At 28.6% G+C, this 11,359-nt stretch overlaps 1 protein-coding gene across 1 annotated transcript in view; it reads right to left on the bottom strand.

The window, feature by feature from the left end:
- LOC111686288 (amyloid beta A4 precursor protein-binding family B member 1-interacting protein) overlaps nt 1–11,359 on the bottom strand; it is a 36,647-nt gene that overhangs the window by 950 nt on the left and 24,338 nt on the right. The gene's annotated exons all lie outside the window — the stretch shown is intronic.

Below are 11,359 nucleotides of genomic sequence, written 5' to 3'. Positions count from 1 at the left end.
GACTATAGACTAGACTATAGACTAGACTATAGACTAGACTATAGACTAGACTATAGACTAGACTATAGAATAGACTATAGACTAAACTATAGACTAGACTATAGACTAAACTATAGACTAGACCATAAACTAGACTGTGGATTAGTACTTCAGTACTTTTCCATACCTGAGACAGACTCTTTTATTTACAACAAAACAACATATATTTTTGAAGGTAATGTAAATACTAAAACGCAGAAACAACAACAACAGACCCAATAGATTCTAAAGAAACTATAAAAGAAGAAACAAAAACAACAACAAACGGAAATGAGTGACAATAAAAATATTTGTGGAAAATAATAAATGGCAACAACAAAAACAACAACATTTAGCATAAGCAAATGTAAGACAACAAAAAAAAAACAATATGTTTTCTGTAATAAATGATGGGAGGTTGGCAAAGGGGGAAGAAGAAATAAATGTTAGAAAAAAATATGTTTGTAAAGCAAACTATGGCAGTGTAAAGAGGGGGTAAAAGCGTACGTTGTAATGGTGGGAGAATGAGTGTGTTTGAAATTTTGCTAAATGGGAATTTAACGTGTTGTGTGTGTGGAGAGTAAAAGGGGGGGGGGGGGGGGTGCCCGTTAAATGGAAAAATAAACGAAAATGAAGAAAAAGCAAAAACAAATAGTATAAGAAAAAAAACCTAAATAATTTAGAACGATGTCAGTTTGTTGAAATGACTGCTCCATATTGTTTTATTTTGGAGGAAATGATATAGAGCGAGAAGTGGAGAGCAGTGAAAAGAGAGGGATTTAAAGGCAAATTATTATGTATACAAACTTTTCATACATTGTAGTAATAAACAAAATTGGAAAAATTAAAGAAATATAAAGACAATTTTAGTAATAATAAAGAAATCAAATACAATTGTGAAATATATAAAATTTTAAGCACTTTCAACGAGTAACCGTTAAAATTTCAATGTATTTGAAACTTTTTTTTATGAAATTTGTATATAATATTAATTAAATTTAATTTCTAAACTGAAGTTTATAGATTTTTCTTGAATTTTCGTGGATTTGTAGAAAAGTAACCGGTTCTCGAAATAACGGTTACTTGTTGAAAATAAGGCAATTTTGTTGAGAATTCAATAATATTTTATAATAAATAAAAAATTTTTAGTTTTCAGCATTTTTTCGACGAGTAACCGTTTAAATTTCCTTGAAATTGTATGTTTTCCAATGAAATTTTTGCATAACATTCATTAAATTTCCTTTCTAAACATAAATCTATAACTTTTTCTTTCATTTTCTCAAATTTATAGAAAAGTAACCGGTTCTCAAAATAATGGTTACTTTTTGAAATGTATGCACTTTTGTTTACAATTCAAAGATATAATGAAATTCTTTTGAAATTTTTCATTTGTAGCCTATTTTCAACGAGTAACCGTTTAAATTTCATTGAAGTAGTGGTTATTTGTATGAAATTTTTATTGAATAATCATGATATTTTCATACTAAATCCAAGTCCATAGTTGTTTCTTTAATTTTCTCTTATTTATAGAAAAGTAACCGGTTCTCAAAATAACGATTACTTTTTGAAACCCATTTTAGTTTGTTTACAATTTAAAGATATTATGAAATTATTTTGAAATTTTTAATTTGTAGCCTATTTTCAACGAGTAACCGTTTAAATTTCATTAAAGTAGTGGTTATTTGTATGAAATTTTTATTGAGTAATCATTATATTTTCATACTAAATCCAAGCCCAATGTTGTTTCTTGAATTTTCTCTCATTTATAGGAAAGTAACTGGTTCTCAAAATAACGATTACTTGTTGAAAATAAGGCAATTTTGTTTAGAAATCAATAATATTTCATAATAAATTAAAAATTTTTAATTTTTTAAAATTTTTTCAACGAGTAACCGTTTAAATTTCCTTGCATTTAAAACTTTTTTAATGAAATTTTTGTCTTATATTCATTCAATTTTCTTGCTTAAATCTAGAGTTGTTTTCTTAATTTTCTTTTATTTGAAGAAAAGTAACCGATTCTCTATTCAATGGTTACTTTTTCAAAATTGTGTAATTTCGTTTAGTATTCAATATTTAGTCATTATACATTAAAAATTTAAAATTTTTGAGCACTTTTTTGAACGAGTAACCGTTTACATTTCCCTTTTAATTTTTTGGCTTATTTTAATGTCTTTTTGATCTAAATATAACATTTTAAATAAAAATCTTTAAGGTATAAAAATTATAAATATCATTCCATTCTTCAGCTCCTTCCTTCTTCCTCTCTGCGTATAAATATTGCGGTTTTTTTCTTGTTTTCTCTTCACTGTGCGCTGCTTGCATTGTATATGTTTGTCTTGTTGTGTTATGTTGTTGTTTTAAAAATTATTGCTCTATTTTTAAGTACATTCCGTCTTTATGCATTTTTTTCTTCTTATTCTTTTTCTGTAATAAAAGAATATTTATAAATAAAATGTAAATGTTTTATTTTTATAAATACGTGCTTGATTTTGAACTTTGTTCGTTTGCTCATCATCATTTCCCTTGTTTTTAATAAACACTCGTACTATAGCTGCACACACTCTCCTCTTCTTCCTCTCCCTCTCTTTCTCTTGAAAGTTTTACAGTTTATGGGATTTTTTTGCAGTAAAAATGGCTTCTGGCTTTATTTACATTTGTTGTTTTTTTTTTTGCTGGGCAGGAATTTACGATTTTGTTGTTCTTTTTGTAAGAATTTTTTTATCTCTAATGAAACCACGCATTTGAAAAATGTCAATTATACAGTAAAAAAAAGAAGAAAAATAACAAAAAATCACGCATTTCTGGCATTTAAACTGAAATGTAAAAAAGAAAAGGGAAATTTTAAGTTAAAATGTCACGTGGTCAGTAAAAAATTTAAAAAAATATTTAAAAATAAATTCCTTAAATTTTTAAAGATTTTTTTTTGAAAAATTTTCACATTTTAATTTTGGCGTTTTTTTTCAGTGTCGATCTTTCAAATCCATATTAAACCTGAAAAAATATAAAATAAAACTTTTTTAAAGTTATTTCTTAAAAATTTAACTAAATTCAAGAAAAAATCTCTAAATAAGGTTTTCTTATTTAGGTGTTTTTTCTTAAAATAGACCATTAAAATGAATTTAAAACAGCAAATAAAAGTGTTTTGGTATTATAACAGTTATTCCTTTAAGATTTAATAGATTTTAAGAAAAAATTTTCAATTATAGCGTTTTTCTTATTTAAGCGTTTTTTTCTTATAATTGATCTTTAATATAAATTTAAAAGCGTAAATTATAGATTTTTGTCGTGACTGCAGTTATTTCTTTAAGATTTAATAGATTTAAAGAAAAAAAACTTCAATTATAGCGATTTTTTTATTTAGGCGTTTTTTCTTTAAATAGACCATTAAAATGATTTTAAAACGGCAAATAAAAGTGTTTTAGCATTATTACAGTTATTTCTTCAAGATTTAATAGATTTAAAGAAAATATTTTCAATTATATCGTTTTTCTTATTTAAGCGTTTTTTTCTGATAATTCTCAAATTTTTATAGTTTTTAAGATCTGGCAACTTTATAAGTAGGTATTTGAGGAAATTTTTGTTAGCTATAGTATCCTTTAATGTAGGCAAGGTTTATTTGGGAGTCAAACTTGTTCATATTGTTTTTACATTTGCGATTATTCTAGTTAGATTCTCAGAAACGTTGGATTTCCCAAATTTCGTCTGTTTTTGGGTGTCCAGCCTCTTCGGAAGTGGAAATTAGAGAAAATTTTTGGTGGCTTTCACTTCCTTTAAGGTAGACAAAGAATATTCAAGAGCTAATCCTATCCAATTTGCCCTTCACAGTTGCGCAGTTAGATTTGAAAAAATCCATGGTTTTCAAAATTTCTGCTGTTTTTGGGTGTCCAGCATCTTTGAAAGTGGAAATTAAGGGAAATTTTTGGTGGATTTTACTTCCTTTAAGGTAGACAAGAATGATTAAAAAGCTTCTCCTGTTCAATTTGCCTTCACTGCTCTTATTGCAGTTAGTTTCTGAAAAACCTTGGTTTTCTCAAATTTCGATTGTTTTTTGGTGTCCTGCCTCTTTGAAAGTAGAAATTAAGGGAAATTTTTTGTGGATTTTACCTCCTTTAAGGTAGACAAAGAATATTCAAGAGCTAATCCTATCCAATTTGACTTCACAATTGCACTTATTCCAGTAAGATTCCAATAGTCCTGTGAAAAACCAAATATCGATTGATTTTGGGTGTCCAGCCTTTTTGAAAGTGGGAATAAAGAAAACTTTTGAAGGCTTTTACTTCCTTCCATAAAAACAAATTCTATTCAAGTGCTTAAACTGTTGAAATTGCCTTCATTCGAGTTAGATTCTCGAATAAACCTTTGGTTTTCCAAATTTCGCCTGTTTTTTGGTTTTAGCTTCTTTGTAAGAGGAAATTCACGGAATGTTTTGTTCGCCGAAACTTTTTAACGTGGCTTAAGTTAATTTTAGAGCTAAAATTGTTAAAAATCTCTTTAAAGTTGTTTTGATTCAAGTATAATGCTAAGAAAACTGGGGTTTTCCAAAATTTTCTCATTTTTTTGAGGTTCTTCATCTTTTTAAGTTGGAATTTAAGGAAATTTTTAGAAGCTTAAGCTTTCTTTTATAAAGGAATAGCTTATTTAAGACCTAAACCCTTTCAAATTCCCGTTACAGTTGCGTCTATTCCAGTTATTCATTAAAAACCTAGTGGTTTCCCAAATTTCGTCTGTTTTTGTAGCCTCATTAAATAGGGACTTTGAAGGAAAGTTTTGATGGCTTAAGCTTCTTTTAATCATGCGTAAGTTAATTTAATTTCCAAATTCCCTTTAGACTTGAGCTTATTCTTTTGAGATTCTAAGAAAACTAAGGATTTCTCAAATTTCGTTTCTTTTAAAGAAAATTTTGGTAGCCAAAGCTTTTTTAACGTGGCTTGATCTTTATTCCAGTTAATTTCCCAAATTTCGTCTGTTTTTGACTTGTAGCCTCTTTAAATAGGGACTTTGAAGGAAAGTTTTGATGGCTTAAGCTTCCTTTAATGTTGTTTAAGTTTATTTAATTTCCAAATTCCCTTTACATTTAAGCTTATTCGTGTGAGATTCTAAGAAAACTAAGGATTTCCCAAATTTCTTAGATTTTTTGGGTTATAGAGGAAAATTTGAGGAAATTTAAGGAAATTTTTATTAGCTACAGCTTAATTTTAAACATTTAAAGGTTATTCAACTGCCTTAAAGCTATCAAATTCCCTTAACAATCTCTTGTTTTCGAAATTTCGTGTGAGATACTAAGAAAACTAAGGATTTCTCAAATTAAGTTGGTTTTTTGGGTTCTAGTATCTTTATAAAGGAAAGTTTAAGTAAATTTTTATTAGCTACAGATTGATTTTAGATATGTAAAGGTTATTCAAGTGCCTTTAAGCTTTCAAATTTCCTTAACAATCTCTGGTTTCCGAAATTTCGTGTGAGATTCTAAGAAAATTAAGGATTTCTTAAATTACGTTGGTTTTTTGGTCTCAACGAAATTTAAGGAAATTTTTATTAGCTACAGCTTGATTTTAGACATGTAAAGGTTATTCAAGTGCCTTAAAGCTATCAAATTCCCTTAACAATCTCTGGTTTCCGAAATGTCGATAGTGTTTTTTAGGTTTTAGCTTCTTTAAAGTTTAACATTTAAGAAAATTTTCAATTCCTTTCACAAACTCTGTGTTCCTAAATTTCTATAGTTTTTAAGGCTTTAGCTTCTTTAAAGTTGAAAATTTAGGCAAAGTTTTCTTAACTAAAGAAAGTTTTAAGAAAATTCCTTTAATACTTAAGCTGCCAACGAAAACTAAACAGAGCAGGAGTTTCAATCAGTAATTTTTCCCACATATCAGACTTGTTAATGAATATCTAAATAAATTATTATAATTCCTCCCCTTATTTTCCATTTTAATAGAAAAAACAATAATTTCTTTTAAACTTTAAAATCCCTTTCCTCCCAAAGAAGACTAAGCTGCAATTTAAATTTGTCTTAATCTTGGCAGCAATTGAAAAAAAGGCATATCTCCCCTTTTTTTGAAATAAAAATTTAATTTATTTTCATTTAGGGTGGATTTTTTTTTTATTAAAAGTTCTTTAGTTACTAACCAGCAAATGCACTTTTGATAGCATACAATTGCAGTTAAACAACTTGTTGCTTGTTACATTATTTTAACAGTCAAGCGACAAGTGTTCATTATGGTATTTTCGGTTTACAACATCAACAAGACCAAAGGCCAGATGTTTAAATATTATTTGAAAGAAATAAATTAAACATATACAAGCTGTGTAATATTATACTTTGTAATTTAAACATATTTAAAAGTTGTACGTTTAAGAGTATGTTTTTGCTATTGCTGCTTAAGCTGATTGCTGACATAATTAAGAATAAATGTGTGAAATAATTTTATGATTATGTTCCATCATTCTTTGCTGGTTCTTTTTTTTGTATCTTCATTCATTAAATTCGTTCGTTAGCTCTTAATAATTCACATCACTGTCTTTTTTTTTTTTCTCGGTTGGAGTATAAGTGTGAGAGACAGAGAAAGGAAGGAAAGTAGAGGAAAGAAGACATGTTATTATTAAAGTTATAAATCGTTCTAGACATTATTATTGGATTTAAAACAAACGGCGGAAAAGAAAAGTTCACTGAACTTCTTAAATGTAAATGATATTTGGTTTTTTTCGGCGTGAAGTGTTGAAAGATATAAATGTTTAAATTTGTAAAACAAATTTTCAAATTTAATGTAAGAGGGAGGGAAAGAAAAGCAAAAACCTCGAAAATTTGTTGGGACTCCCAAAACACTTGGTGTTTTAAAAAGTTTTTAAAATGTGTATTGCCTTAATGCTACTTGGAATATAAAGTTCCAAAGCAGGAGTAACATGTGAAACAATGATCGAAATATGTTGTTGTAGCAACATCATGTTTGTCAAATTTCGAAGAGCTGATATATTCCAAAGCACTTGGGTATTGAGATATCCAAAATCTTGTGGGAATATCGAGTTAAAAAAAACTACAACAAGGAAATTTTTGAAGAATTTGAAAACCCCAAAGACTAATACACCTTAAACAAACTAAATTACTTTCAATTTGTGGAAATTGAAGAGCTGGGAGCTCGACAAGCTTAAAAAAATGAAATAATTTGCTTTATCCAAGTTAAGCTTGGAATAAGGACCTTAAAATCTAGATAAACATAAAGAATAGCAATCGATTTTATTTCAACAAAGTCTAATACACATTAAACAAACCAAATCAACTTCAAATTGCTAAAATTTTCAGAGCTGGGAGTGGTAAAAGATCTAGGAATAGCAATAAATAACTTTTAACTTGATTAAGGTTGGAAAATGGAGTTTTAAATTAAGAATTTCATATAGAATAGAAACGAATTTTATTACAACAAAGTCTTATTTATATTATACAACCAAAACCGTCTTGAAATTTACTATATTGCAAAGCTGGGTGTTCCTTTTGTACTAGAAATAGTATATATTTGACTTCTTTTGAAATTTGAAGTTTTCATATTTTGTTTGGAAATTGGCCATCAGGAGTTAGAGGAACAATTGTAATTAGAATTGTTTTGGAATGTGAAGACCTTTAGGAATTCTGTAAGATACAATAAACCTTAAAATGACTCAAATAGTTTGGAAATTTCCTCTAAGTCTCTCAACTTCTTTTGAAATTTGCAATTTTCATATTCCGTTTGGAAATTGGAAGTCAGGAGGTTGAGGAACACTTGTGATAAGGATTGTTTTGGAATATGAAGACCTTTAGGAAATCCCTGAGACACATTAAATCTTCAAATGATTCAAATAGTTCCCAAATTTTCAATAAAACCCTAAAATTCTTTTGTATTTTCGATTTCTGCTTGGAAATTGAGCATCAGGAGTTGAAGGAACACTTCTAATTAGATTTTTTTGGAATGTAAAGACCTTTAGGAATTCCCTGAGACACTTTAAACCTTCAAATGGTCTCAATATTTCCCAAATTTCCAAAAATTCCCTAAAATTCTCTTGAAATTTCGTAGTTTACATTTCTGCTTGGAAATTGAACATCTGGAAGTGGAGGAACTCTTGTAATTAGGATTGTTTTGGAATATAAAGACCTTTAGGAATTCCTTGAGACAAATTAAACCCTCAAATGGCTCAAATAGTTCCTAAATTTCCAAAAAGTCCATAAAATTCTCTTGAAATTTCGTATTTTAGATATCTGCTTGGAAATTGAACATTTGGAATTCAAGGAAAACTTGTAATAGGGATTGTTTTGAAATATAAAGACCTTTAGGAATTCCCTGAGACACTTTAAACCTTAAAATGCTCCAAATAGTTGCAAAATTTCCAACAAGTCTTAAATTTCTCTTAAAATTTTGTATTTTCGATTTCAGCTTGGAAATTGAGCATCAGGAGTTGAAGGAACACTTGTAATAGGGATTGTTTTGAAATGTATAGACCTTAAGGAATTCCCTGACGCACATTAAACCTTCATATGGTTTAAATGGTTGCCAAATTTCCAATAAGAATCTCAACTTCTTTTGAAATTTACAGTTTACGAATTCAGCTTGGAATATGGTCATCAGAAGGAGGGGTAGTAATTGTTATTGGTATTGTTTTGGTTGAACAAGACCTTCAAGCTTTTTTCTTACACAAATTAACCTTAAAATGGTTTAAAAAAGAATCCAAATTTCCCTGTGTTTTGTTTCACTTTTTTAGAAATTTCAATTTCTTAAAATTTTTTTGGAATATGGACATTTAAAGTTAAAGTAATGCTTGCAGTTGCAAACTTTTTGGAATATAGAAACTTTAAAGGTTTCTCTAAGATAAATTAAGGTTTAAAATGAATCAATTAGATACCAAATTTTCCAACTACTTAACAATTCTTGAAAGTTTTGACATTTTTTGGGGAATTTTGGCTTTTTAAGTTAGAAGAACACTTGTTCGAGAGATCATTTTGAAATTTAAGAATCTTGAAGGTTTCTCAGAGCTATATGTAGCTTTCACATGGTTCAAAAAGCTCTCAAATTTCTCTTAAGAAATCAAGTTTCCCTTAAGAAACCAAATTTCCCTTAAGAAAGCAAATTTCCCTTAAGAAACCAAAATTCCTTAGAAATTCATTCCAAAGTTGGTGTTTACAATTTCTGTTGGAAAAATGGACCTGTAAATTGGCATTCAGAAAGGCTTAAGTGTTCTATTTCCCTACACCATTATTACTTAAACTTAAAACCTATAGAAGTCTTTGCAATCCAGCTGTATTAATGCCCCAATTTTCTTGTTTTAACGGCAAATGTTACTTTGTTTCTTTTAATAATTAATTCCTTTTTATACTGCTTCTGTATTGCATCTGTTTTGCCAAGAAAAAAAAAACACTAATCCCCTTGTCTTAACTACTGCGTTTTTTTATTACATATTAATGCAAAGCGTATCATTTTTATTATCAAATCATCATTTTTAAAATACAGGGTATTATTGCAAAACATCTCTTCTTTTTGTTGTTGTTTTATATTCATTTAGGGTTTGTTGCAATAATTATGTATATTGCGGTGGCAAAGGCCAGCTGCAATTTTTGTTGTCTAAAAAAAAGATATGAAACATGTCATGGAATATATTTAAAAAAGATTTCAATATTTGATTTGTGGAAAGAAAAAGAAAACGAGAATAAATAAATTTTGAACATCTGAAACATGTGAAACTCATGAATTTTAACGCTTGCGGGAAGAGAACAGGGTTTCGAAAAACATGCAGTGTAGCTGTCTAAACTAGCTTCACATGTAAAGATCTTTGCAAGACTCTAGAGGTGTTCCCATTCTTTCCAAATTCTTTATAAACTAAAAGTTAGTTGGGTGTTCTTATAACCTTTGGTATAAGAACGTCTTAATTTGAAAAGTGTTGTATACAGATGTTAATCAATCTTGGATTGCAAAGCAACAAAAAGAAGACTTTAACAAACTCTTCTTTTTCTTTCTTTACAACCTCAGATTGCTTAACATCTGGCTACAACTGTTCTCTCTTGAAAGTATTTCTCTTAAACTAACACCTTTTAAACTAAAAACCCTTTTAAACTAGGGGCTGTTTTAAATACCTTACCATATCTTCTTTATTGTGCCACCATTAAGCAGGTGCATTTGTCTTTCAAGTTGATAATTTTGTTATTTTCAAACAAAAGGGGCGATTTCTTTTCATGATTCACTGGTTAAATGTTTATTTTTCAACTGAGGTTGCACGCGCTTGTTAATAATAGCCCAACAATCCAACACACTTAAACATTAACACAACCAGCCAACCAGCCAGCCAACCAACCATCAATCTATCCACCAACATCTTTTTAGCTGGGCCATCTGTTTCTTTTATTTCAACATCTTCCACCTCTACTATACGAATCTTCTTTCTACACCACGTGTTGCAAGAGTGATCGTAATCTGTATTTTCTTTGTTTTGTTTAACTTGTTGCAGTTTTTTTATTTATTTAATGGTTTCTTTAAGAAGTAATCGAAAAAACAACCCTTAAGATTTCTTTTTTTTAAATTGCATCTGTTTTTTGGAAACTTTAAATTGTTTTTATTGTTATTGTTTTTTTTTTTTTCTGAAGTGCTGTATCATCTCATGTTGAGATTTTAATTCCTTGTTGTTATTTTCACTAAATTAAGATTGTTTTCATTTAAATGGTTCAGCAGAAGAAGAAACTGAAAATCCAGCTGTTTTTCTTCTCTGTTCTGTTTATTTCAAATGTATTTTGTTGAAAAAACATAAAATATTAAATTTCATTTCCAGTTTTAAACAGTATTTATAAGGAAATGAAGCTGCTCTTCGTAATTAGTTTGAGTTAGGAGTTTAAGAGCAACAGTTGTCAATGAAGATCCAGATTTTTTTTGAAAGAGTCTTTCGTAGAAATAAAAATGAGGTAAGATTAAATATATTATAAACCAAACCTTATAGGCTAGATTACCAACTAGACTTTCAACTAGACAACAGACTAGACTATAGACTAGATTATATAGTAGACTATAGACTAGTCTATAGACTAGACTTTAGACTAGACTTTAGACTAAACTTAAGACTAGACTTTAGACTAGACTAAAGGCTAGACTAAAGACTAGACTAAAGACTAGACTATAGACTAGACTATAGACTAGACTAAAGACTAGACTCGTCTATAGATTAGACTAAAGACTAGACTATAGACTAGATTATAGACTAGACAATAGACTTGACTATATACTAGACTATAGATTAGACTAAAGAATAGACTATAGACTAGACTATAGACTAGACTATAGACTAGACTATAGACTAGACTATAGACTAGACTATAGACTAGACTATAGACTAGACTATAGAC

The sequence above is a fragment of the Lucilia cuprina genome, chromosome 3 (assembly GCF_022045245.1).
Source record: "Lucilia cuprina isolate Lc7/37 chromosome 3, ASM2204524v1, whole genome shotgun sequence".
Classification (NCBI taxonomy): Eukaryota; Metazoa; Arthropoda; class Insecta; order Diptera; family Calliphoridae; genus Lucilia; species Lucilia cuprina.
Note: the sequence above shows the minus strand (reverse complement) of the source record. Positions and strands in the feature narration are given on the sequence as shown.